This window comes from Aquarana catesbeiana, linkage group LG09 (assembly GCF_042186555.1).
Source record: "Aquarana catesbeiana isolate 2022-GZ linkage group LG09, ASM4218655v1, whole genome shotgun sequence".
Taxonomy (NCBI): domain Eukaryota; kingdom Metazoa; phylum Chordata; class Amphibia; order Anura; family Ranidae; genus Aquarana; species Aquarana catesbeiana.
Window position 1 is genome coordinate 142,031,213 of NC_133332.1, and position 22,458 is coordinate 142,053,670.

Sequence of the window (22,458 nt, forward strand, 5' to 3'; positions counted from 1 at the left end):
CCAACTGTGAAACAAGTCATATATATTTTAATAGAAAGGAGCTCTCAAGAGAACATAGAAACATACTTAACAGTCATTATTCCTCCAAAGCATTCCAACATAATATTAAAAAAGACTTATTCAAAACACCCACCACCAGCCCACAATCCACACATACATACATTGGTGACCATGTTCTGCTGGAATCTGCATTTCGGTATACACGATTAAGCAACAAGATCAAAAAGAGTAGAAGGTCAGCAGATGCTTCCAAACGATGTTTGCATAATCAGACAGGAACAATATACACACAACATTGATGGCATGGCCACATAAACCCACTTTTGATTGAAAAAATGCACAAGAATTTCAGCAAATATCCCTAGTTGGGCATTTGTCAATAGGCACAATATCATTCCTTCTCCCCCACAAATCACAGCAAAAAACCTGACCTTCTCAGGCCAAACAACCCCCCCCTACTGCAGGCCTTTATATAAGAGAAGTTGTATTGTTTGTACACTGACACGCCCAATAGAAGTACATTCCCACCAGTATCTATCAATCTATCATGTATGTCTAAAGTGATTGCACCTGATGAGCAGGAACACATAATACTATTCGCAACTGTGTTAGCCCTTGTCTATGTGCATCAAATCTCCAACTACAGGCCAAAGATCAAAGTCCATTTGCATCCACATAAACAAAGCAACAGTTTTCTAAGCATATGTACCCATGCAGTGTAAACCCTAAAATTTTAAATGTCCAAGTCCCTGGGCATGGTTAGTGCTAACAAACATAAACATCGGTCCCTGTCTGCAATGAGCTTCCAATCTAAATTCCAAAAGTTACTTTCTTACATTAGAACCTATTTCGACAGGAGACAAATAGAATGCCAGTATGGCTTTGGATTGTGGTGAGAAACCCACACAGGGAGAACATATAAACTTCAACATAAGCATTAGCATGTTGGGCAATTGAACCAACATCCCAAGTGCTGCTAGACAGAACTGCTACCCACTTAGCCACCAGGCAGCCTCACACATGTTCTCTGCATCTCTGTGGTGTGAACCAGCCCTAAGTCCATAGCCATGCCCAGTGTCACAAACAATATACAATATATTGGCCTAAGTATTGGGACACCTGCCTTTATATGCATGAACTTTAATGGCATCCCAGTATTAGTCCGTAGGGTTCAAAATTGAGTTGGCCCACCCTTTGCAGCTATAACAGCTTCAACTCTTCTGGGAAGGCTGTCCACAAGGTTTAGGAGTGTGTCTATGGGAATGTTTGACCATTCTTCCAAGTGCATTTGTGAGGTCAGGCACTGATGTTGGATGAGAAGGCCTGACCTACAGTCTCCGCTCTAATTCATCCCCATGGTGTTCTTTTGTGTTGAGGTCAGGACTCTGTCCAGGCCAGTCAAGCTCCTCCACCCCAAAATCACTCATCCATGTCTTTATGGACCTTGCTTTGTGCTCTGGTCCAAATGATTTGGTGGATGGGGGATTATGATGTGGGGTTGTTTTTCAGGGGTTGTGCTTGGCCTCTTAGTTCCAGTGAAGGGAACTCTTAAGGTGTCAGCATACAAAGACATTTTGGACAATTTCATGCTCCCAACTTTGTGGGAACAGTTTGGGGAAAGCCCCTTCCTGTTCCAACATGACTGCACACCAGTGCACAAAGCAAGATCCATAAAGACATGGATGAACAAGTTTGGGGTGGAGAAACTTGACTGGCCTGCACAGAGTCCTGACCTCAACCCAATAGAACACCCTTTGGCTGAATTAGAGCAGAGACTGCGAGCCAGGCCTTCTCATCCAACATGAGTGCCTGGCCTTACAAATGCACTTCTGGAAGAATAATCAAACATTCCCATAGACACACTAAACCTTGTGGACAGCCTTCCCAGAAGCTATTCTAGCTGCAAAGGGTGAGCCAAATCAAATTTTAACCCTACTGACTAAGACTGGGCTGCCATTAAAGTTCATGTGTGTGTAAAGGCAGGTGTACCAATACTTTTGGCTAAATGGTATATCTGGAAAAAATTTACAATGGTGGTGGAACCCTCCTACACATAAATACTACATTTAGACATAGTTATAGGACCTGGGAGATGAGACAACTTCTCTACATGAAGCAGCATGTTTGGGATTTGAACCCAGACGCTCAGGAATACTCAGGGAATCAGAAGTTCTAACCTCTAAGCCACTTAGCTGCCACGTGTGGGAACTTCCTACACATAACTACACATAAATACACATAAAAACACATAAATACTGCATTTCTTTGGACATACAGGTGATGGAATTACATTACTCAAGAGTTATTTTCCTTGATTTATTCTGTGATATTTGATGTTTTTTTTGTGGGTGAGAGTAGACTATTACCCTCAAATTTTGGGGAATTATATTTTGATTTCTGATATTGGTACAGATATCACATTTTTTGGGCTCAAATTATGAATATTTGGAAATAATAAAAAGCACAAAAAATTGTGATTCATTTTAAATTTGCATCAACAATGGTATTGTTTGTGCTTTGTAAAGACACCTGTGTGAGTTTGGGTAAAGATTGTTGTGAGATGGAGAGTAATGCCGCGTACACACAAGCAGACTTTACGGCAGACTTGGTCCGGTATACCGAAGTCCGTTGGATAATTCGATCGTGCGTGGGCTCCAGCGGACTTTTTTTCCCAAAAGTTTGACGGACCTAGAAATGAAACATGTTTCAAATCTTTCCAATGGACTCGAGTCCGGTCGAAAAGTCCGCTAGTCTATATGCTAGTCCGACGGACAAAAACCGACGCTAGGGCAGCTATTGGCTACTGGCTATGAACTTCCTTAGTTTTGTTTTAGTCTGGTCATACGTCATCAAGTACGAATCCGTCAGGCTTTGGCTGATCGTGTGTAGGCAAGTCCGTTCATTCAGAAAGTCCATCGAAAAGTCCGCCAGACCTAGTCCGTCGAAAAGTCCGCCCGTGTGTATGCGGCATAACAAGTGAAAGTGACAGAGAAAAATATATTTTCCTAAAACATGAAAACATTACACATTCTAGCATTCTTAAAAACAAAATATTTAGTAGAAGCAACAATGTTGCAAAAGAAAATTTATTTCAGAGAAAGATACATTTCATCTCAACATTAAAAGTTTTTTTTATTTGTGAAAGTTACAATTGTTCCATTAGAATCAATGGCTAAAACTTGCATTGGACTATAAGAGAGCAGATTTTCACTTCCAAAAAATGTTCTCTAATTAGCTCTCATTTTGTATTTACTATAGCGCAGGGTAAAAAAGACACTGGAGCTAAAATGAGAGCTATTTTCAGGTCTGAGCATGCTCAGTTATGTTAGCACCTAGTTGTCCAAAACGGGGAATTTTTCACTTCTCAGACTTTTACAGATATTTCAGTGTAGAAATCACTTTTTCACACAGTTTAAAAGCAGATTATCTTTAAATAATATACTGCATCTTTCAGTACCATTTAGGCAATTATATCATGCTCAAAACATTATTCCATGTGCAATTCTCCAGGTTTTAGTAGAGTAAGGGTTTGGGCGCTATTTGGTTTCAGGGAACTATAGTAAATTTGATTTTGGGAGTATTTTCTCACCAGCACTATAGTGAATACCGTTTTAGCGCTAAATAGTGCGATTAGCGCTAAATTGCCGCAAATTAGCGCTAATTTGCGGCAATTAGCAATAATTATCGCCGCGGCGCTATAGTAAATGACCCCCTAGATGTTATTAGAACTACCTTTTAGATAACTGTGAGCAGAGAATGCAGGCAGACTGATAAGCAGCAGTGTGACATCTCCTGCCAACCAGCCCCATCCTAAAGCTCATCATTTAGGCACAGTACCCCATGTTATCCCTAAGCATGATGGAAAATGCTCATAGAGTGCATAATAAATTGAACAATTATGTGTATATGAAATATATATTAATAACATACCACAGAGACTGATGCTGTAGATAATATTACTTGTACCCATTAAAAAATGCTGATAAAGCAGTTCAGGTCTAATTCAATGTTCATCCCTCTTGGAAATAAACTCTTCATCAAAAAGATCCATCGGGTCTCTCTCTGAGATATATCCCTGACCCGATTAGATCCCCTCCAAGAGGGATGAACATGATCAATACCATAAAATTGCAGCAGGCTCGGGTCCTGTTTATCTTTGAAGTGAAGAGACACACTATGATGCCTGAACCCCTTCCTGATGTTTGTCATATGTTCTGCATCTCATATCTTTAAAAGTCTCTTAGAGCGAATAACATAAAATATCCCGCAAGGGCACTATAAAATATAGACTACATAAGAGGAATTGCAAGTAGGGATAAGCTTCGTGTTCGAGTCGAACCCATGTTCGACTCGAACATCGTCTGTTTGCCCTTTCAAAGAATTGCGAACGATATGGGCCATTCACGCCAAATTCGTGTGGCGCGTCACGGCCCATAAATCACTGCGGCATCGCAGTGCATTGCTGGCTGATGATTGGCCAAGCATGCACTATGACCCGCATGCTTGGCCAATCACAGCGCCATCTGTAGAGAGAGCTGTAATTGGCCAAAGCCAAGGTGGCTTTGGCCAATTATGGCTCAGGGGGTTTAGTACATGCCCCACACTATATAAGGCCGCCTGCACGGCGGCCCTGTGTAGTGTGTGTTCCAGTGTTGAGAGATAGAGACAGAGAGACAGTGTCATTTGATTTAAGTTAGATAGATTAGGCAGGACAGTCAGTCAGTTATCTGCACTTACAGTGTATTGTGTATATATATATATGCATCCCAGGTGTTGTGCATATATATATATATATATATATATATATATATATATATATATATATATATATATATATATATATATATATATATATATATATATATATATATATATATATATATATATATATACACTGTATTCAGTTTAGCTAGATCCGTTCCTGTTATTATATTATCTTCCTACTGACAGGCAGGCTTGTGTTGTTACAGTATTTACAGCTACCTGAAGAAAATTGCTGGTGTTCTTCTGATCCTATTAGTACCACAGTCAGGCAGCTAGACTATTTACAGTTAGTGTAGTGCATTCTCCTCACAGTGTTCAGCTAAAGCTACAAGTAAGTTTAGTGTGACCTCTGCACAGTGTTCAGCTAAAGCTACAAGTTAGTGTAGTGCGACCTCTGCACAGTGTTCAACTAAAGCTACAAGTTAGTGTAGTGCACAGTGTTCATCTAAAGCTGCAAGTTAGTGTAGTGCGTCCTCCTCACAGTGTTCAGCTAAAGCTACAAGTTAGTGTAGTGCATCCTCCTCACAGTGTTCAGCTAAAGCTACAAGTTAGTGTAGTGCGTCCTCATCACAGTGTTCAGCTAAATCTACAAGTTAGTGTAGTGTGACCTCTGCACAGTGTTCAGCTAAAGATACAAGCTAGTGTAGTGCGTCCTCTGAACAGTGTTTAGCTAAAGCTACAAGTTAGTGTAGTGCGACCTCTGCACAGTGTTCAGCTAAAGCTACCTGAAGAAGGTTGGTGGTGTTTTCCTGATCATATCACTACCGCAGGCAGGTACATTATTTTAACGTTAGTTTAGTGCACAGTGTTCAGCTAAAACTACAAGTTAGTGTAGTGCACAGTGTTCAGCTAAAGCTGCAAGTTAGTGTAGTGCGTCCTCCTCACAGTGTTCAGCTAAAGCTACAAGTTAGTGTAGTGCATCCTCCTCAAAGTGTTCAGCTAAAGCTACAAGTTAGTGTAGTGCTTCCTCCTCACAGTGTTCAGCTAAAGCTACAAGTTAGTGTAGTGCATCCTCCTCACAGTGTTCAGCTAAAGCTTCAAGTTAGTGTAGTGCGTCCTCCTCACAGTGTTCAGCTAAAGCTACAAGTTAGTGTAGTGCGTCCTCCTCACAGTGTTCAGCTAAAGCTACAAGTTAGTGTAGTGCGACCTCTGCACAGTGTTCAGCTAAAGCTACAAGTTAGTGTAGTGGTCCTCTGAACAGTGTTCAGCTAAAGCTACAAGTTAGTGTAGAGCACAGTGTTAAGCTAAAGTTACAAATTAGTGTAGTGCGCCCTCCTCACAGTGTTCAGCTAAAGCTACAAGTTAGTGTAGTGTGTCCTCCTCACAATGTTCAGCTAAAGCTACAAGTTAGTGTAGTGCGACCTCTGCACAGTGTTCAGCTAAAGCTACAAGTTAGTGTAGTGCATCCTCCTCACAGTGTTCAGCTAAAGCTGCAAGTTAGTGTAGTATGTCCTCCTCACAGTGTTCAGCTAAAGCTACAAGCTAGTGTAGTGCACAGTGTTCAGCTAAAGCTACAAGTTAGTGTAGTGTGACCTCTGCACAGTGTTCAGCTAAAGCTAGAAGTTAATGTAGTGCGTCCTCTGAACAGTGTTCAGCTAAAGCTACAAGTTAGTGTAGTGCGACCTCTGCACAGTGTTCAGCTAAAGCTACCTGTAGAAGGTTGGTGGTGTTTTCCTGATCCTATCACTACAGCTGGCAGCTACATTATTTTAATGTTATTGTAGTGCGTACACTTCACTGTGTTCAGCTAAAGCTACCTGTGGAAGGTTGGTGGTGTTTTCCTGACGCTATCACTACCACAGGCAGCTACATTATTTTAACGTTAGTGTAGTGTGTCCTCTTCACAGTGTTCAGCTAAAGCTACCTGTAGAAGGTTGGTGGTGTTTTCCTGATCCTATCACTACCGCAGGCAGCTACATTATTTTAACGTTAGTGTAGTGCGACCTCTGCACAGTGTTCAGCTAAAGCTACACGTTAGTGTAGTGCATCCTCTGAGTGTTCAGCTAAAACTACAAGTTAGTGTAGTGCACAGTGTTCAGCTAAAGCTGCAAGTTAGTGTAGTGTGTCCTCCTCACAGTGTTCAGCTAAAGCTACAAGTTAGTGTAGTGTGGCCTCTGCACAGTGTTCAGCTAAAGCTACAAGTTGGTGTAGTGCATCCTCTGAACAGGGTTCAGCTAAAGCTACAAGTTAGTGTAGTGCACAGAGTTCAGCTAAAACTACAAGTTAGTGTAGTGCGTCCTCCTCACAATGTTCAGCTAAAGCTACAAGTTAGTGTAGTGCATCCTCCTCACAGTGTTCAGCTAAAGCTACAAGTTAGTGTAGTGCGACCTCTGCACAGTGTTCAGCTAAAGCTACAAGTTAGTGTAGTGGTCCTCTGAACAGTGTTCAGCTAAAGCTACAAGTTAGTGTAGTGGGTCCTCCTCACAATGTTCAGCTAAAGCTACAAGTTATTGTAGTGCATCCTCCTCACAGTGTTCAGCTAAAGCTACAAGTTAGTGAAGTGCGTCCTCCTCACAGTGTTCAGCTAAAGCTACAAGTTAGTGTAGTGCACAGTGTTCAGCTAAAGCTACAAGTTAATGTAGTGTGTCCTCCTCACAGTGTTCAGCTAAAGCTACAAGTTAGTGTAGTGTGACCTCTACACAATGTTTAGCTAAAGCTACAAGTTAGTGTAGTGCGTCCTCTGAACAGTGTTCAGCTAAAGCTACAATTTAGTGTAGTGTGGCCTCTGCGCGGTGTTCAGCTAAAGCTACAAGTTGGTGTAGTGCGTCCTCTGAACAGTGTTCAGCTAAAGCAACAAGTTAGTGCAGTGCATCCTCTGAACAGTGTTCAGCTAAAACTACAAGTTAGTGTAGTGCGTCCTCCTCACAATGTTCAGCTAAAGCTACAAGTTAGTGTAGTGCATCCTCCTCATAGTGTTCAGCTAAAGCTACAAGTTAGTGCAGTGCATCCTCCTCACAGTGTTCAGCTAAAGCTACAAGTTAGTGTAGTGCGACCTATGCACAGTGTTCAGCTAAAGCTACAAGTTAGTGTAGTGGTCTTCTGAACAGTGTTCAGCTAAAGCTACAAGTTAGTGTAGTGCACAGTGTTCAGCTAAAGCTACAAGTTAGTGTAGTGCGTCCTCCTCACAATGTTCAGCTAAAGTTACAAGTTAGTGTAGTGCATCCTCCTCACAGTGTTCTGCTAAAGCTACAAGTTAGTGTAGCGCGACCTCTGCACAGTGTTCAGCTAAAGCTACAAATTAGTGTAGTGGTCCTCTGAACAGTGTTCAGCTAAAGCTACAAGTTAGTGTAGTGCACAGTGTTAAGCTAAAGCTACAAGTTAGTGTAGTGCGCCCTCCTCACAGTGTTCAGCTAAAGCTACAAGTTAGTGTAGTGTGTCCTTCTCACAGTGTTTAGCTAAAGCTACAAGTTAGTGTAGTGCGACCTCTGCACAGTGTTCAGCTAAAGCTACAAGTTAGTGTAGTGCATCCTCTTCACAGTGTTCAGCTAAAGCTACAAGTTAGTGTAGTGTGTCCTCCTCACAGTGTTCAGCTAAAGCTACAAGTTAGTGTAGTGTGACCTCTGCACAGTGTTTAGCTAAAGCTACAAGTTAGTGTAGTGCGTCCTCTGAACAGTGTTCAGCTAAAACTACAAGTTAGTGTAGTGCGTCCTCCTCACAATGTTCAGCTAAAGCTACAAGTTAGTGTAGTGCATCCTCCTCATAGTGTTCAGCTAAAGCTACAAGTTAGAGTAGTGCGTCCTCCTCACAATGTTCAGCTAAAGCTACAAATTAGTGCAGTGCATCCTCCTCACAGTGTTCAGCTAAAGCTACAAGTTACTGTAGTGCGACCTATGCACAGTGTTCAGCTAAAGCTACAAGTTAGTGTAGTGGTCCTCTGAACAGTGTTCAGCTAAAGCTACAAGTTAGTGTAAAGCACAGTGTTAAGCTAAAGTTACAAATTAGTGTAGTGCGCCCTCCTCACAGTGTTCAGCTAAAGCTACAAGTTAGTGTAGTGTGTCCTCCTCACAATGTTCAGCTAAAGCTACAAGTTAGTGTAGTGCGACCTCTGCACAGTGTTCAGCTAAAGCTACAAGTTAGTGTAGTGCATCCTCCTCACAGTGTTCAGCTAAAGCTGCAAGTTAGTGTAGTATGTCCTCCTCACAGTGTTCAGCTAAAGCTACAAGTTAGTGTAGTGCACAGTGTTCAGCTAAAGCTACAAGTTAGTGTAGTGTGACCTCTGCACAGTGTTCAGCTAAAGCTAGAAGTTAATGTAGTGCGTCCTCTGAACAGTGTTCAGCTAAAGCTACAAGTTAGTGTAGTGCAACCTCTGCACAGTGTTCAGCTAAAGCTACCTGTAGAAGGTTGGTGGTGTTTTCCTGATCCTATCACTACAGCTGGCAGCTACATTATTTTAACGTTATTGTAGTGCGTACACTTCACTGTGTTCAGCTAAAGCTACCTGTGGAAGGTTGGTGGTGTTTTCATGACCCTATCACTACCACAGGCAGCTACATTATTTTAACGTTAGTGTAGTGTGTCCTCTTCACAGTGTTCAGCTAAAGCTACCTGTAGAAGGTTGGTGGTGTTTTCCTGATCCTATCACTACCGCAGGCAGCTACATTATTTTAACGTTAGTGTAGTGCGACCTCTGCACAGTGTTCAGCTAAAGCTACACGTTAGTGTAGTGCATCCTCTGAGTGTTCAGCTAAAACTACAAATTAGTGTAGTGCACAGTGTTCAGCTAAAGCTGCAAGTTAGTGTAGTGTGTCCTCCTCACAGTGTTCAGCTAAAGCTACAAGTTAGTGTAGTGTGGCCTCTGCACAGTGTTCAGCTAAAGCTACAAGTTGGTGTAGTGCGTCCTCTGAACAGGGTTCAGCTAAAGCTACAAGTTAGTGTAGTGCACAGTGTTCAGCTAAAACTACAAGTTAGTGTAGTGCGTCCTCCTCACAATGTTCAGCTAAAGCTACAAGTTAGTGTAGTGCATCCTCCTCACAGTGTTCTGCTAAAGCTACAAGTTAGTGTAGTGCGACCTCTGCACAGTGTTCAGCTAAAGCTACAAGTTAGTGTAGTGGTCCTCTGAACAGTGTTCAGCTAAAGCTACAAGTTAGTGTAGTGGGTCCTCCTCACAATGTTCAGCTAAAGCTACAAGTTATTGTAGTGCATCCTCCTCACAGTGTTCAGCTAAAGCTACAAGTTAGTGAAGTGCGTCCTCCTCACAGTGTTCAGCTAAAGCTACAAGTTAGTGTAGTGCACAGTGTTCAGCTAAAGCCACAAGTTAATGTAGTGTGTCCTCCTCACAGTGTTCAGCTAAAGCTACAAGTTAGTGTAGTGTGACCTCTGCACAATGTTTAGCTAAAGCTACAAGTTAGTGTAGTGCTTCCTCTGAACAGTGTTCAGCTAAAGCTACAATTTAGTGTAGTGCGACCTCTGCACGGTGTTCAGCTAAAGCTACAAGTTGGTGTAGTGCGTCCTCTGAACAGTGTTCAGCTAAAGCAACAAGTTAGTGCAGTGCATCCTCTGAACAGTGTTCAGCTAAAACTACAAGTTAGTGTAGTGCGTCCTCCTCACAATGTTCAGCTAAAGCAACAAGTTAGTGTAGTGCATCCTCCTCATAGTGTTCAGCTAAAGCTACAAGTTAGTGTAGTGCGTCCTCCTCACAATGTTCAGCTAAAGCTACAAGTTAGTGCAGTGCATCCTCCTCACAGTGTTCAGCTAAAGCTACAAGTTAGTGTAGTGCGACCTATGCACAGTGTTCAGCTAAAGCTACAAGTTAGTGTAGTGGTCTTCTGAACAGTGTTCAGCTAAAGCTACAAGTTAGTGTAGTGCACAGTGTTCAGCTAAAGCTACAAGTTAGTGTAGTGCGTCCTCCTCACAATGTTCAGCTAAAGCTACAAGTTAGTGTAGTGCATCCTCCTCACAGTGTTCTGCTAAAGCTACAAGTTAGTGTAGTGCGACCTCTGCACAGTGTTCAGCTAAAGCTACAAATTAGTGTAGTGGTCCTCTGAACAGTGTTCAGCTAAAGCTACAAGTTAGTGTAGTGCACAGTGTTAAGCTAAAGCTACAAGTTAGTGTAGTGCGCCCTCCTCACAGTGTTCAGCTAAAGCTACAAGTTAGTGTAGTGTGTCCTTCTCACAGTGTTTAGCTAAAGCTACAAGTTAGTGTAGTGCGACCTCTGCACAGTGTTCAGCTAAAGCTACAAGTTAGTGTAGTGCATCCTCCTCACAGTGTTCAGCTAAAGCTACAAGTTAGTGTAGTGTGTCCTCCTCACAGTGTTCAGCTAAAGCTTCAAGTTAGTGTAGTGTGACCTCTGCACAGTGTTTAGCTAAAGCTACAAGTTAGTGTAGTGCGTCCTCTGAACAGTGTTCAGCTAAAACTACAAGTTAGTGTAGTGCGTCCTCCTCACAATGTTCAGCTAAAGCTACAAGTTAGTGTAGTGCATCCTCCTCATAGTGTTCAGCTAAAGCTACAAGTTAGAGTAGTGCGTCCTCCTCACAATGTTCAGCTAAAGCTACAAATTAGTGCAGTGCATCCTCCTCACAGTGTTCAGCTAAAGCTACAAGTTACTGTAGTGCGACCTATGCACAGTGTTCAGCTAAAGCTACAAGTTAGTGTAGTGGTCCTCTGAACAGTGTTCAGCTAAAGCTACAAGTTAGTGTAGAGCACAGTGTTAAGCTAAAGTTACAAATTAGTGTAGTGCGCCCTCCTCACAGTGTTCAGCTAAAGCTACAAGTTAGTGTAGTGCGACCTCTGCACAGTGTTCAGCTAAAGCTACAAGTTAGTGTAGTGCATCCTCCTCACAGTGTTCAGCTAAAGCTGCAAGTTAGTGTAGTATGTCCTCCTCACAGTGTTCAGCTAAAGCTACAAGTTAGTGTAGTGCACAGTGTTCAGCTAAAGCTACAAGTTAGTGTAGTGTGACCTCTGCACAGTGTTCAGCTAAAGCTAGAAGTTAATGTAGTGCGTCCTCTGAACAGTGTTCAGCTAAAGCTACAAGTTAGTGTAGTGCAACCTCTGCACAGTGTTCAGCTAAAGCTACCTGTAGAAGGTTGGTGGTGTTTTCCTGATCCTATCACTACAGCTGGCAGCTACATTATTTTAACGTTATTGTAGTGCGTACACTTCACTGTGTTCAGCTAAAGCTACCTGTGGAAGGTTGGTGGTGTTTTCCTGACCCTATCACTACCACAGGCAGCTACATTATTTTAACGTTAGTGTAGTGTGTCCTCTTCACAGTGTTCAGCTAAAGCTACCTGTAGAAGGTTGGTGGTGTTTTCCTGATCCTATCACTACCGCAGGCAGCTACATTATTTTAACGTTAGTGTAGTGCGACCTCTGCACAGTGTTCAGCTAAAGCTACACGTTAGTGTAGTGCATCCTCTGAGTGTTCAGCTAAAACTACAAGTTAGTGTAGTGCACAGTGTTCAGCTAAAGCTGCAAGTTAATGTAGTGTGTCCTCCTCACAGTGTTCAGCTAAAGCTACAAGTTAGTGTAGTGTGGCCTCTGCACAGTGTTCAGCTAAAGCTACAAGTTGGTGTAGTGGTCCTCTGAACAGGGTTCAGCTAAAGCTACAAGTTAGTGTAGTGCACAGTGTTCAGCTAAAACTACAAGTTAGTGTAGTGCGTCCTCCTAACAATGTTCAGCTAAAGCTACAAGTTAGTGTAGTGCATCCTCCTCACAGTGTTCAGCTAAAGCTACAAGTTAGTGTAGTGCGACCTCTGCACAGTGTTCAGCTAAAGCTACAAGTTAGTGTAGTGGTCCTCTGAACAGTGTTCAGCTAAAGCTACAAGTTAGTGTAGTGGGTCCTCCTCACAATGTTCAGCTAAAGCTACAAGTTATTGTAGTGCATCCTCCTCACAGTGTTCAGCTAAAGCTACAAGTTAGTGAAGTGCGTCCTCCTCACAGTGTTCAGCTAAAGCTACAAGTTAGTGTAGTGCACAGTGTTCAGCTAAAGCCACAAGTTAATGTAGTGTGTCCTCCTCACAGTGTTCAGCTAAAGCTACAAGTTAGTGTAGTGTGACCTCTGCACAATGTTTAGCTAAAGCTACAAGTTAGTGTAGTGCTTCCTCTGAACAGTGTTCAGCTAAAGCTACAATTTAGTGTAGTGCGACCTCTGCACGGTGTTCAGCTAAAGCTACAAGTTGGTGTAGTGCGTCCTCTGAACAGTGTTCAGCTAAAGCAACAAGTTAGTGCAGTGCATCCTCTGAACAGTGTTCAGCTAAAACTACAAGTTAGTGTAGTGCGTCCTCCTCACAATGTTCAGCTAAAGCTACAAGTTAGTGTAGTGCATTCTCCTCATAGTGTTCAGCTAAAGCTACAAGTTAGTGTAGTGCGTCCTCCTCACAATGTTCAGCTAAAGCTACAAGTTAGTGCAGTGCATCCTCCTCACAGTGTTCAGCTAAAGCTACAAGTTAGTGTAGTGCGACCTATGCACAGTGTTCAGCTAAAGCTACAAGTTAGTGTAGTGGTCTTCTGAACAGTGTTCAGCTAAAGCTACAAGTTAGTGTAGTGCACAGTGTTCATCTAAAGCTACAAGTTAGTGTAGTGCATCCTCCTCACAATGTTCAGCTAAAGCTACAAGTTAGTGTAGTGCATCCTCCTCACAGTGTTCTGCTAAAACTACAAGTTAGTGTAGTGCGACCTCTGAACAGTGTTCAGCTAAAGCTACAAGTTAGTGTAGTGCACAGTGTTAAGCTAAAGCTACAAGTTAGTGTAGTGCGCCCTCCTCACAGTGTTCAGCTAAAGCTACAAGTTAGTGTAGTGTGTCCTTCTCACAGTGTTTAGCTAAAGCTACAAGTTAGTGTAGTGCGACCTCTGCACAGTGTTCAGCTAAAGCTACAAGTTAGTGTAGTGCATCCTCCTCACAGTGTTCAGCTAAAGCTACAAGTTAGTGTAGTGTGTCCTCCTCACAGTGTTCAGCTAAAGCTACAAGTTAGTGTAGTGTGGCCTCTGCACAGTGTTCAGCTAAAGCTACAAGTTGGTGTAGTGCGTCCTCTGAACAGGGTTCAGCTAAAGCTACAAGTTAGTGTAGTGCACAGTGTTCAGCTAAAACTACAAGTTAGTGTAGTGCGTCCTCCTCACAATGTTCAGCTAAAGCTACAAGTTAGTGTAGTGCATCCTCCTCACAGTGTTCAGCTAAAGCTACAAGTTAGTGTAGTGCGACCTCTGCACAGTGTTCAGCTAAAGCTACAAGTTAGTGTAGTGGTCCTCTGAACAGTGTTCAGCTAAAGCTACAAGTTAGTGTAGTGGGTCCTCCTCACAATGTTCAGCTAAAGCTACAAGTTATTGTAGTGCATCCTCCTCACAGTGTTCAGCTAAAGCTACAAGTTAGGGAAGTGCGTCCTCCTCACAGTGTTCAGCTAAAGCTACAAGTTAGTGTAGTGCACAGTGTTCAGCTAAAGCCACAAGTTAATGTAGTGTGTCCTCCTCACAGTGTTCAGCTAAAGCTACAATTTAGTGTAGTGTGACCTCTGCACAATGTTTAGCTAAAGCTACAAGTTAGTGTAGTGCTTCCTCTGAACAGTGTTCAGCTAAAGCTACAATTTAGTGTAGTGCGACCTCTGCACGGTGTTCAGCTAAAGCTACAAGTTGGTGTAGTGCGTCCTCTGAACAGTGTTCAGCTAAAGCAACAAGTTAGTGTAGTGCGTCCTCCTCACAATGTTCAGCTAAAGCTACAAGTTAGTGTAGTGCATCCTCCTCATAGTGTTCAGCTAAAGCTACAAGTTAGTGTAGTGCGTCCTCCTCACAATGTTCAGCTAAAGCTACAAGTTAGTGCAGTGCATCCTCCTCACAGTGTTCAGCTAAAGCTACAAGTTAGTGTAGTGCGACCTATGCACAGTGTTCAGCTAAAGCTACAAGTTAGTGTAGTGGTCTTCTGAACAGTGTTCAGCTAAAGCTACAAGTTAGTGTTGTGCACAGTGTTCAGCTAAAGCTACAAGTTAGTGTAGTGCGTCCTCCTCACAATGTTCAGCTAAAGCTACAAGTTAGTGTAGTGCATCCTCCTCACAGTGTTCTGCTAAAGCTACAAGTTAGTGTAGTGCGACCTCTGCACAGTGTTCAGCTAAAGCTACAAATTAGTGTAGTGGTCCTCTGAACAGTGTTCAGCTAAAGCTACAAGTTAGTGTAGTGCACAGTGTTAAGCTAAAGCTACAAGTTAGTGTAGTGCGCCCTCCTCACAGTGTTCAGCTAAAGCTACAAGTTAGTGTAGTGTGTCCTTCTCACAGTGTTTAGCTAAAGCTACAAGTTAGTGTAGTGCGACCTCTGCACAGTGTTCAGCTAAAGCTACAAGTTAGTGTAGTGCATCCTCCTCACAGTGTTCAGCTAAAGCTACAAGTTAGTGTAGTGTGTCCACCTCACAGTGTTCAGCTAAAGCTACAAGTTAGTGAAGTGTGACCTCTGCACAGTGTTTAGCTAAAGCTACAAGTTAGTGTAGTGCGTCCTCTGAACAGTGTTCAGCTAAAACTACAAGTTAGTGTAGTGCATCCTCCTCACAATGTTCAGCTAAAGCTACAAGTTAGTGTAGCGCATCCTCCTCATAGTGTTCAGCTAAAGCTACAAGTTAGTGTAGTGCGTCCTCCTCACAATGTTCAGCTAAAGCTACAAGTTAGTGCAGTGCATCCTCCTCACAGTGTTCAGCTAAAGCTACAAGTTACTGTAGTGCGACCTATGCACAGTGTTCAGCTAAAGCTACAAGTTAGTGTAGTGGTCTTCTGAACAGTGTTCAGCTAAAGCTACAAGTTAGTGTAGTGCACAGTGTTCAGCTAAAGCTACAAGTTAGTGTAGTGCGTCCTCCTCACAATGTTCAGCTAAAGCTACAAGTTAGTGTAGTGCATCCTCCTCACAGTGTTCAGCTAAAGCTACAAGTTAGTGTAGTGCGACCTATGCACAGTGTTCAGCTAAAGCTACAAGTTAGTGTAGTGGTCTTCTGAACAGTGTTCAGCTAATGCTACAAGTTAGTGTAGTGCACAGTGTTCAGCTAAAGCTACAAGTTAGTGTAGTGCGTCCTCCTCACAATGTTCAGCTAAAGCTACAAGTTAGTGTAGTGCATCCTCCTCACAGTGTTCTGCTAAAGCTACAAGTTAGTGTAGTGCGACCTCTGCATAGTGTTCAGCTAAAGCTACAAATTAGTGTAGTGGTCCTCTGAACAGTGTTCAGCTAAAGCTACAAGTTAGTGTAGTGCACAGTGTTAAGCTAAAGCTACAAGTTAGTGTAGTGCGCCCTCCTCACAGTGTTCAGCTAAAGCTACAAGTTAGTGTAGTGTGTCCTTCTCACAGTGTTTAGCTAAAGCTACAAGTTAGTGTAGTGCGACCTCTGCACAGTGTTCAGCTAAAGCTACAAGTTAGTGTAGTGCATCCTCCTCACAGTGTTCAGCTAAAGCTACAAGTTAGTGTAGTGTGTCCTCCTCACAGTGTTCAGCTAAAGCTACAAGTTAGTGTAGTGTGACCTCTGCACAGTGTTTAGCTAAAGCTACAAGTTAGTGTAGTGCGTCCTCTGAACAGTGTTCAGCTAAAACTACAAGTTAGTGTAGTGCATCCTCCTCACAATGTTCAGCTAAAGCTACAAGTTAGTGTAGTGCATCCTCCTCATAGTGTTCAGCTAAAGCTACAAGTTAGTGTAGTGCGTCCTCCTCACAATGTTCAGCTAAAGCTACAAGTTAGTGCAATGCATCCTCCTCACAGTGTTCAGCTAAAGCTACAAGTTACTGTAGTGCGACCTATGCACAGTGTTCAGCTAAAGCTACAAGTTAGTGTAGTGGTCTTCTGAACAGTGTTCAGCTAAAGCTACAAGTTAGTGTAGTGCACAGTGTTCAGCTAAAGCTACAAGTTAGTGTAGTGCGTCCTCCTCACAATGTTCAGCTAAAGCTACAAGTTAGTGTAGTGCATCCTCCTCACAGTGTTCTGCTAAAGCTACAAGTTAGTGTAGTGCAACCTCTGCACAGTGTTCAGCTAAAGCTACAAATTAGTGTAGTGGTCCTCTGAACAGTGTTCAGCTAAAGCTACAAGTTAGTGTAGTGCACAGTGTTAAGCTAAAGCTACAAGTTAGTGTAGTGCGCCCTCCTCACAGTGTTCAGCTAAAGCTACAAGTTAGTGTAGTGTGTCCTTCTCACAGTGTTTAGCTAAAGCTACAAGTTAGTGTAGTGCGACCTCTGCACAGTGTTCAGCTAAAGCTACAAGTTAGTGTAGTGCATCCTCCTCACAGTGTTCAGCTAAAGCTACAAGTTAGTGTAGTGTGTTCTCCTCACAGTGTTCAGCTAAAGCTACAAGTTAGTGTAGTGTGACCTCTGAACAGTGTTCAGCTAAAGCTACAAGTTAGTGTAGTGCGACCTCTGCACAGTGTTCAGCTAAAGCTACCTGTAGAAGGTTGGTGGTGTTTTCCTGATCCTATCACTACAGCAGGCAGCTACATTATTTTAACATTAGTGTAGTGCGTATACTTCACAGTGTTCAGCTAAAGCTACCTGTAGAAGGTTGGTGGTGTTTTCCTGATCCTATCACTACCACAGGCATCTACATTATTTTAATGTTAGTGTAGTGTGTCCTCTTCACAGTGTTCAGCTAAAGTTACCTGTAGAAGGTTGGTGGTGTTTTCTTGAACATATTACTACCGCAGGCAGCTACATTATTTTAACGTTAGTGTAGTGCGACCTCTGCACAGTGTTCAGCAAAAACTACAAGTTAGTGTAGTGCACAGTGTTCAGCTAAAGCTGCAAGTTAGTGTAGTGCGTCCTCCTCACAGTATTCAGCTAAAGCTACAAGTTAGTGTATTGCGTCCTCCTCACAGTGTTCAGCTAAAGCTACAAGTTAGTGTAGTGTGACCTCTGCACAGTGTTCAGCTAAAGCTACAAGTTAGTGTAGTGCGTCCTCCTCACAGTGTTCAGCTAAAGCTACAAGTTAGTGTAGTGTGTCCTCCTCACAGTGTTCAGCTAAAGCTACAAGTTAGTGTAGTGCACAGTGTTCAGCTAAAGCTACAAGTTAATGTAGTGTGTCCTCCTCACAGTGTTCAGCTAAAGCTACAAGTTAGTGTAGTGTGACCTCTGCACAGTGTTTAGCTAAATCTACAAGTTAGTGTAGTGCGTCCTCTGAACAGTGTTCAGCTAAAGCTACAAGTTAGTATAGTGCGACCTCTGCACAGTGTTCAGCTAAAGCTACCTGTAGAAGGTTGATGGTGTTTTCCTGATCCTATCACTACAGCAGGCAGCTACATTATTTTAACGTTAGTGTAGTGCGTACACTTCACAGTGTTCAGCTAAAGCTACCTGTAGAAGGTTGGTGGTGTTTTCCTGACCCTATCACTACCACAGGCAGCTACATTATTTTAACGTTAGTGTAGTGTGTCCTCTTCACAGTGTTCAGCTAAAGCTACCTGTAGAAGGTTGGTGGTGTTTTCCTGATCCTATCACTACCGCAGGCAGCTACATTATTTAAAGTTAGTGTAGTGCGACCTCTGCACAGTGTTCAGCTAAAGCTACACGTTAGTGTAGTGCATCCTCTGAACAGTGTTCAGCTAAAACTACAAGTTATTGTAGTGCACAGTGTTCAGCTAAAGCTGTAAGTTAGTGTAGTGTGTCCTTCTCACAGTGTTCAGCTAAAGCTACAAGTTAGTGTAGTGCGACCTATGCACAGTGTTCAACTAAAGCTACAAGTTAGTGTAGTGGTCCTCTGAACAGTGTTCAGCTAAAGCTACAAGTTAGTGTAGTGCACAGTGTTCAGCTAAAGCTACAAGTTAGTGTAGTGCGTCCTCCTCACAATGTTCAGCTAAAGCTACAAGTTAGTGTAGTGCGACCTCTGCACAGTGTTCAGCTAAAGCTACAAGTTAGTGTAGTGGGTCCTCCTCACAATGTTCAGCTAAAGCTACAAGTTATTGTAGTGCATCCTCCTCACAGTGTTCAGCTAAAGCTACAAGTTAGTGAAGTGCGTCCTCCTCACAGTGTTCAGCTAAAGCTACAAGTTAGTGTAGTGCACAGTGTTCAGCTAAAGCCACAAGTTAATGTAGTGTGTCCTCCTCACAGTGTTCAGCTAAAGCTACAAGTTAGTGTAGTGTGACCTCTGCACAATGTTTAGCTAAAGCTACAAGTTAGTGTAGTGCTTCCTCTGAACAGTGTTCAGCTAAAGCTACAATTTAGTGTAGTGCGACCTCTGCACGGTGTTCAGCTAAAGCTACAAGTTGGTGTAGTGCGTCCTCTGAACAGTGTTCAGCTAAAGCAACAAGTTAGTGCAGTGCATCCTCTGAACAGTGTTCAGCTAAAACTACAAGTTAGTGTAGTGCGTCCTCCTCACAATGTTCAGCTAAAGCTACAAGTTAGTGTAGTGCATCCTCCTCATAGTGTTCAGCTAAAGCTACAAGTTAGTGTAGTGCGTCCTCCTCACAATGTTCAGCTAAAGCTACAAGTTAGTGCAGTGCATCCTCCTCACAGTGTTCAGCTAAAGCTACAAGTTAGTGTAGTGCGACCTATGCACAGTGTTCAGCTAAAGCTACAAGTTAGTGTAGTGGTCTTCTGAACAGTGTTCAGCTAAAGCTACAAGTTAGTGTAGTGCACAGTGTTCAGCTAAAGCTACAAGTTAGTGTAGTGCGTCCTCCTCACAATGTTCAGCTAAAGCTACAAGTTAGTGTAGTGCATCCTCCTCACAGTGTTCTGCTAAAGCTACAAGTTAGTGTAGTGCGACCTCTGCACAGTGTTCAGCTAAAGCTACAAATTAGTGTAGTGGTCCTCTGAACAGTGTTCAGCTAAAGCTACAAGTTAGTGTAGTGCACAGTGTTAAGCTAAAGCTACAAGTTAGTGTAGTGCGCCCTCCTCACAGTGTTCAGCTAAAGCTACAAGTTAGTGTAGTGTGTCCTTCTCACAGTGTTTAGCTAAAGCTACAAGTTAGTGTAGTGCGACCTCTGCACAGTGTTCAGCTAAAGCTACAAGTTAGTGTAGTGCATCCTCCTCACAGTGTTCAGCTAAAGCTACAAGTTAGTGTAGTGTGTCCTCCTCACAGTGTTCAGCTAAAGCTACAAGTTAGTGTAGTGTGACCTCTGCACAGTGTTTAGCTAAAGCTACAAGTTAGTGTAGTGCGTCCTCTGAACAGTGTTCAGCTAAAACTACAAGTTAGTGTAGTGCATCCTCCTCACAATGTTCAGCTAAAGCTACAAGTTAGTGTAGTGCATCCTCCTCATAGTGTTCAGCTAAAGCTACAAGTTAGTGTAGTGCGTCCTCCTCACAATGTTCAGCTAAAGCTACAAGTTAGTGCAGTGCATCCTCCTCACAGTGTTCAGCTAAAGCTACAAGTTACTGTAGTGCGACCTATGCACAGTGTTCAGCTAAAGCTACAAGTTAGTGTAGTGGTCTTCTGAACAGTGTTCAGCTAAAGCTACAAGTTAGTGTAGTGCACAGTGTTCAGCTAAAGCTACAAGTTAGTGTAGTGCGTCCTCCTCACAATGTTCAGCTAAAGCTACAAGTTAGTGTAGTGCATCCTCCTCACAGTGTTCAGCTAAAGCTACAAGTTAGTGTAGTGCGACCTATGCACAGTGTTCAGCTAAAGCTACAAGTTAGTGTAGTGGTCTTCTGAACAGTGTTCAGCTAAAGCTACAAGTTAGTGTAGTGCACAGTGTTCAGCTAAAGCTACAAGTTAGTGTAGTGCGTCCTCCTCACAATGTTCAGCTAAAGCTACAAGTTAGTGTAGTGCATCCTCCTCACAGTGTTCTGCTAAAGCTACAAGTTAGTGTAGTGCGACCTCTGCATAGTGTTCAGCTAAAGCTACAAATTAGTGTAGTGGTCCTCTGAACAGTGTTCAGCTAAAGCTACAAGTTAGTGTAGTGCACAGTGTTAAGCTAAAGCTACAAGTTAGTGTAGTGCGCCCTCCTCACAGTGTTCAGCTAAAGCTACAAGTTAGTGTAGTGTGTCCTTCTCACAGTGTTTAGCTAAAGCTACAAGTTAGTGTAGTGCGACCTCTGCACAGTGTTCAGCTAAAGCTACAAGTTAGTGTAGTGCATCCTCCTCACAGTGTTCAGCTAAAGCTACAAGTTAGTGTAGTGTGTCCTCCTCACAGTGTTCAGCTAAAGCTACAAGTTAGTGTAGTGTGACCTCTGCACAGTGTTTAGCTAAAGCTACAAGTTAGTGTAGTGCGTCCTCTGAACAGTGTTCAGCTAAAACTACAAGTTAGTGTAGTGCATCCTCCTCACAATGTTCAGCTAAAGCTACAAGTTAGTGTAGTGCATCCTCCTCATAGTGTTCAGCTAAAGCTACAAGTTAGTGTAGTGCGTCCTCCTCACAATGTTCAGCTAAAGCTACAAGTTAGTGCAGTGCATCCTCCTCACAGTGCTCAGCTAAAGCTACAAGTTACTGTAGTGCGACCTATGCACAGTGTTCAGCTAAAGCTACAAGTTAGTGTAGTGGTCTTCTGAACAGTGTTCAGCTAAAGCTACAAGTTAGTGTAGTGCACAGTGTTAAGCTAAAGCTACAAGTTAGTGTAGTGCGCCCTCCTCACAGTGTTCAGCTAAAGCTACAAGTTAGTGTAGTGTGTCCTTCTCACAGTGTTTAGCTAAAGCTACAAGTTAGTGTAGTGCGACCTCTGCACAGTGTTCAGCTAAAGCTACAAGTTAGTGTAGTGCATCCTCCTCACAGTGTTCAGCTAAAGCTACAAGTTAGTGTAGTGTGTTCTCCTCACAGTGTTCAGCTAAAGCTACAAGTTAGTGTAGTGTGACCTCTGAACAGTATTCAGCTAAAGCTACAAGTTAGTGTAGTGCGACCTCTGCACAGTGTTCAGCTAAAGCTATCTGTAGAAGGTTGGTGGTGTTTTCCTGATCCTATCACTACAGCAGGCAGCTACATTATTTTAACATTAGTGTAGTGCGTACACTTCACAGTGTTCAGCTAAAGCTACCTGTAGAAGGTTGGTGGTGTTTTCCTGATCCTATCACTACCACAGGCATCTACATTATTTTAATGTTAGTGTAGTGTGTCCTCTTCACAGTGTTCAGCTAAAGTTACCTGTAGAAGGTTGGTGGTGTTTTCTTGAACATATCACTACCGCAGGCAGCTACATTATTTTAACGTTAGTGTAGTGCGACCTCTGCACAGTGTTCAGCAAAAACTACAAGTTAGTGTAGTGCACAGTGTTCAGCTAAAGCTGCAAGTTAGTGTAGTGCGTCCTCCTCACAGTATTCAGCTAAAGCTACAAGTTAGTGTAGTGCGTCCTCCTCACAGTGTTCAGCTAAAGCTACAAGTTAGTGTAGTGTGACCTCTGCACAGTGTTCAGCTAAAGCTACAAGTTAGTGTAGTGCGTCCTCCTCACAGTGTTCAGCTAAAGCTACAAGTTAGTGTAGTGTGTCCTCCTCACAGTGTTCAGCTAAAGCTACAAGTTAGTGTAGTGCACAGTGTTCAGCTAAAGCTACAAGTTAATGTAGTGTGTCCTCCTCACAGTGTTCAGCTAAAGCTACAAGTTAGTGTAGTGTGACCTCTGCACAGTGTTTAGCTAAATCTACAAGTTAGTGTAGTGCGTCCTCTGAACAGTGTTCAGCTAAAGCTACAAGTTAGTATAGTGCGACCTCTGCACAGTGTTCAGCTAAAGCTACCTGTAGAAGGTTGATGGTGTTTTCCTGATCCTATCACTACAGCAGGCAGCTACATTATTTTAACGTTAGTGTAGTGCGTACACTTCACAGTGTTCAGCTAAAGCTACCTGTAGAAGGTTGGTGGTGTTTTCCTGACCCTATCACTACCACAGGCAGCTACATTATTTT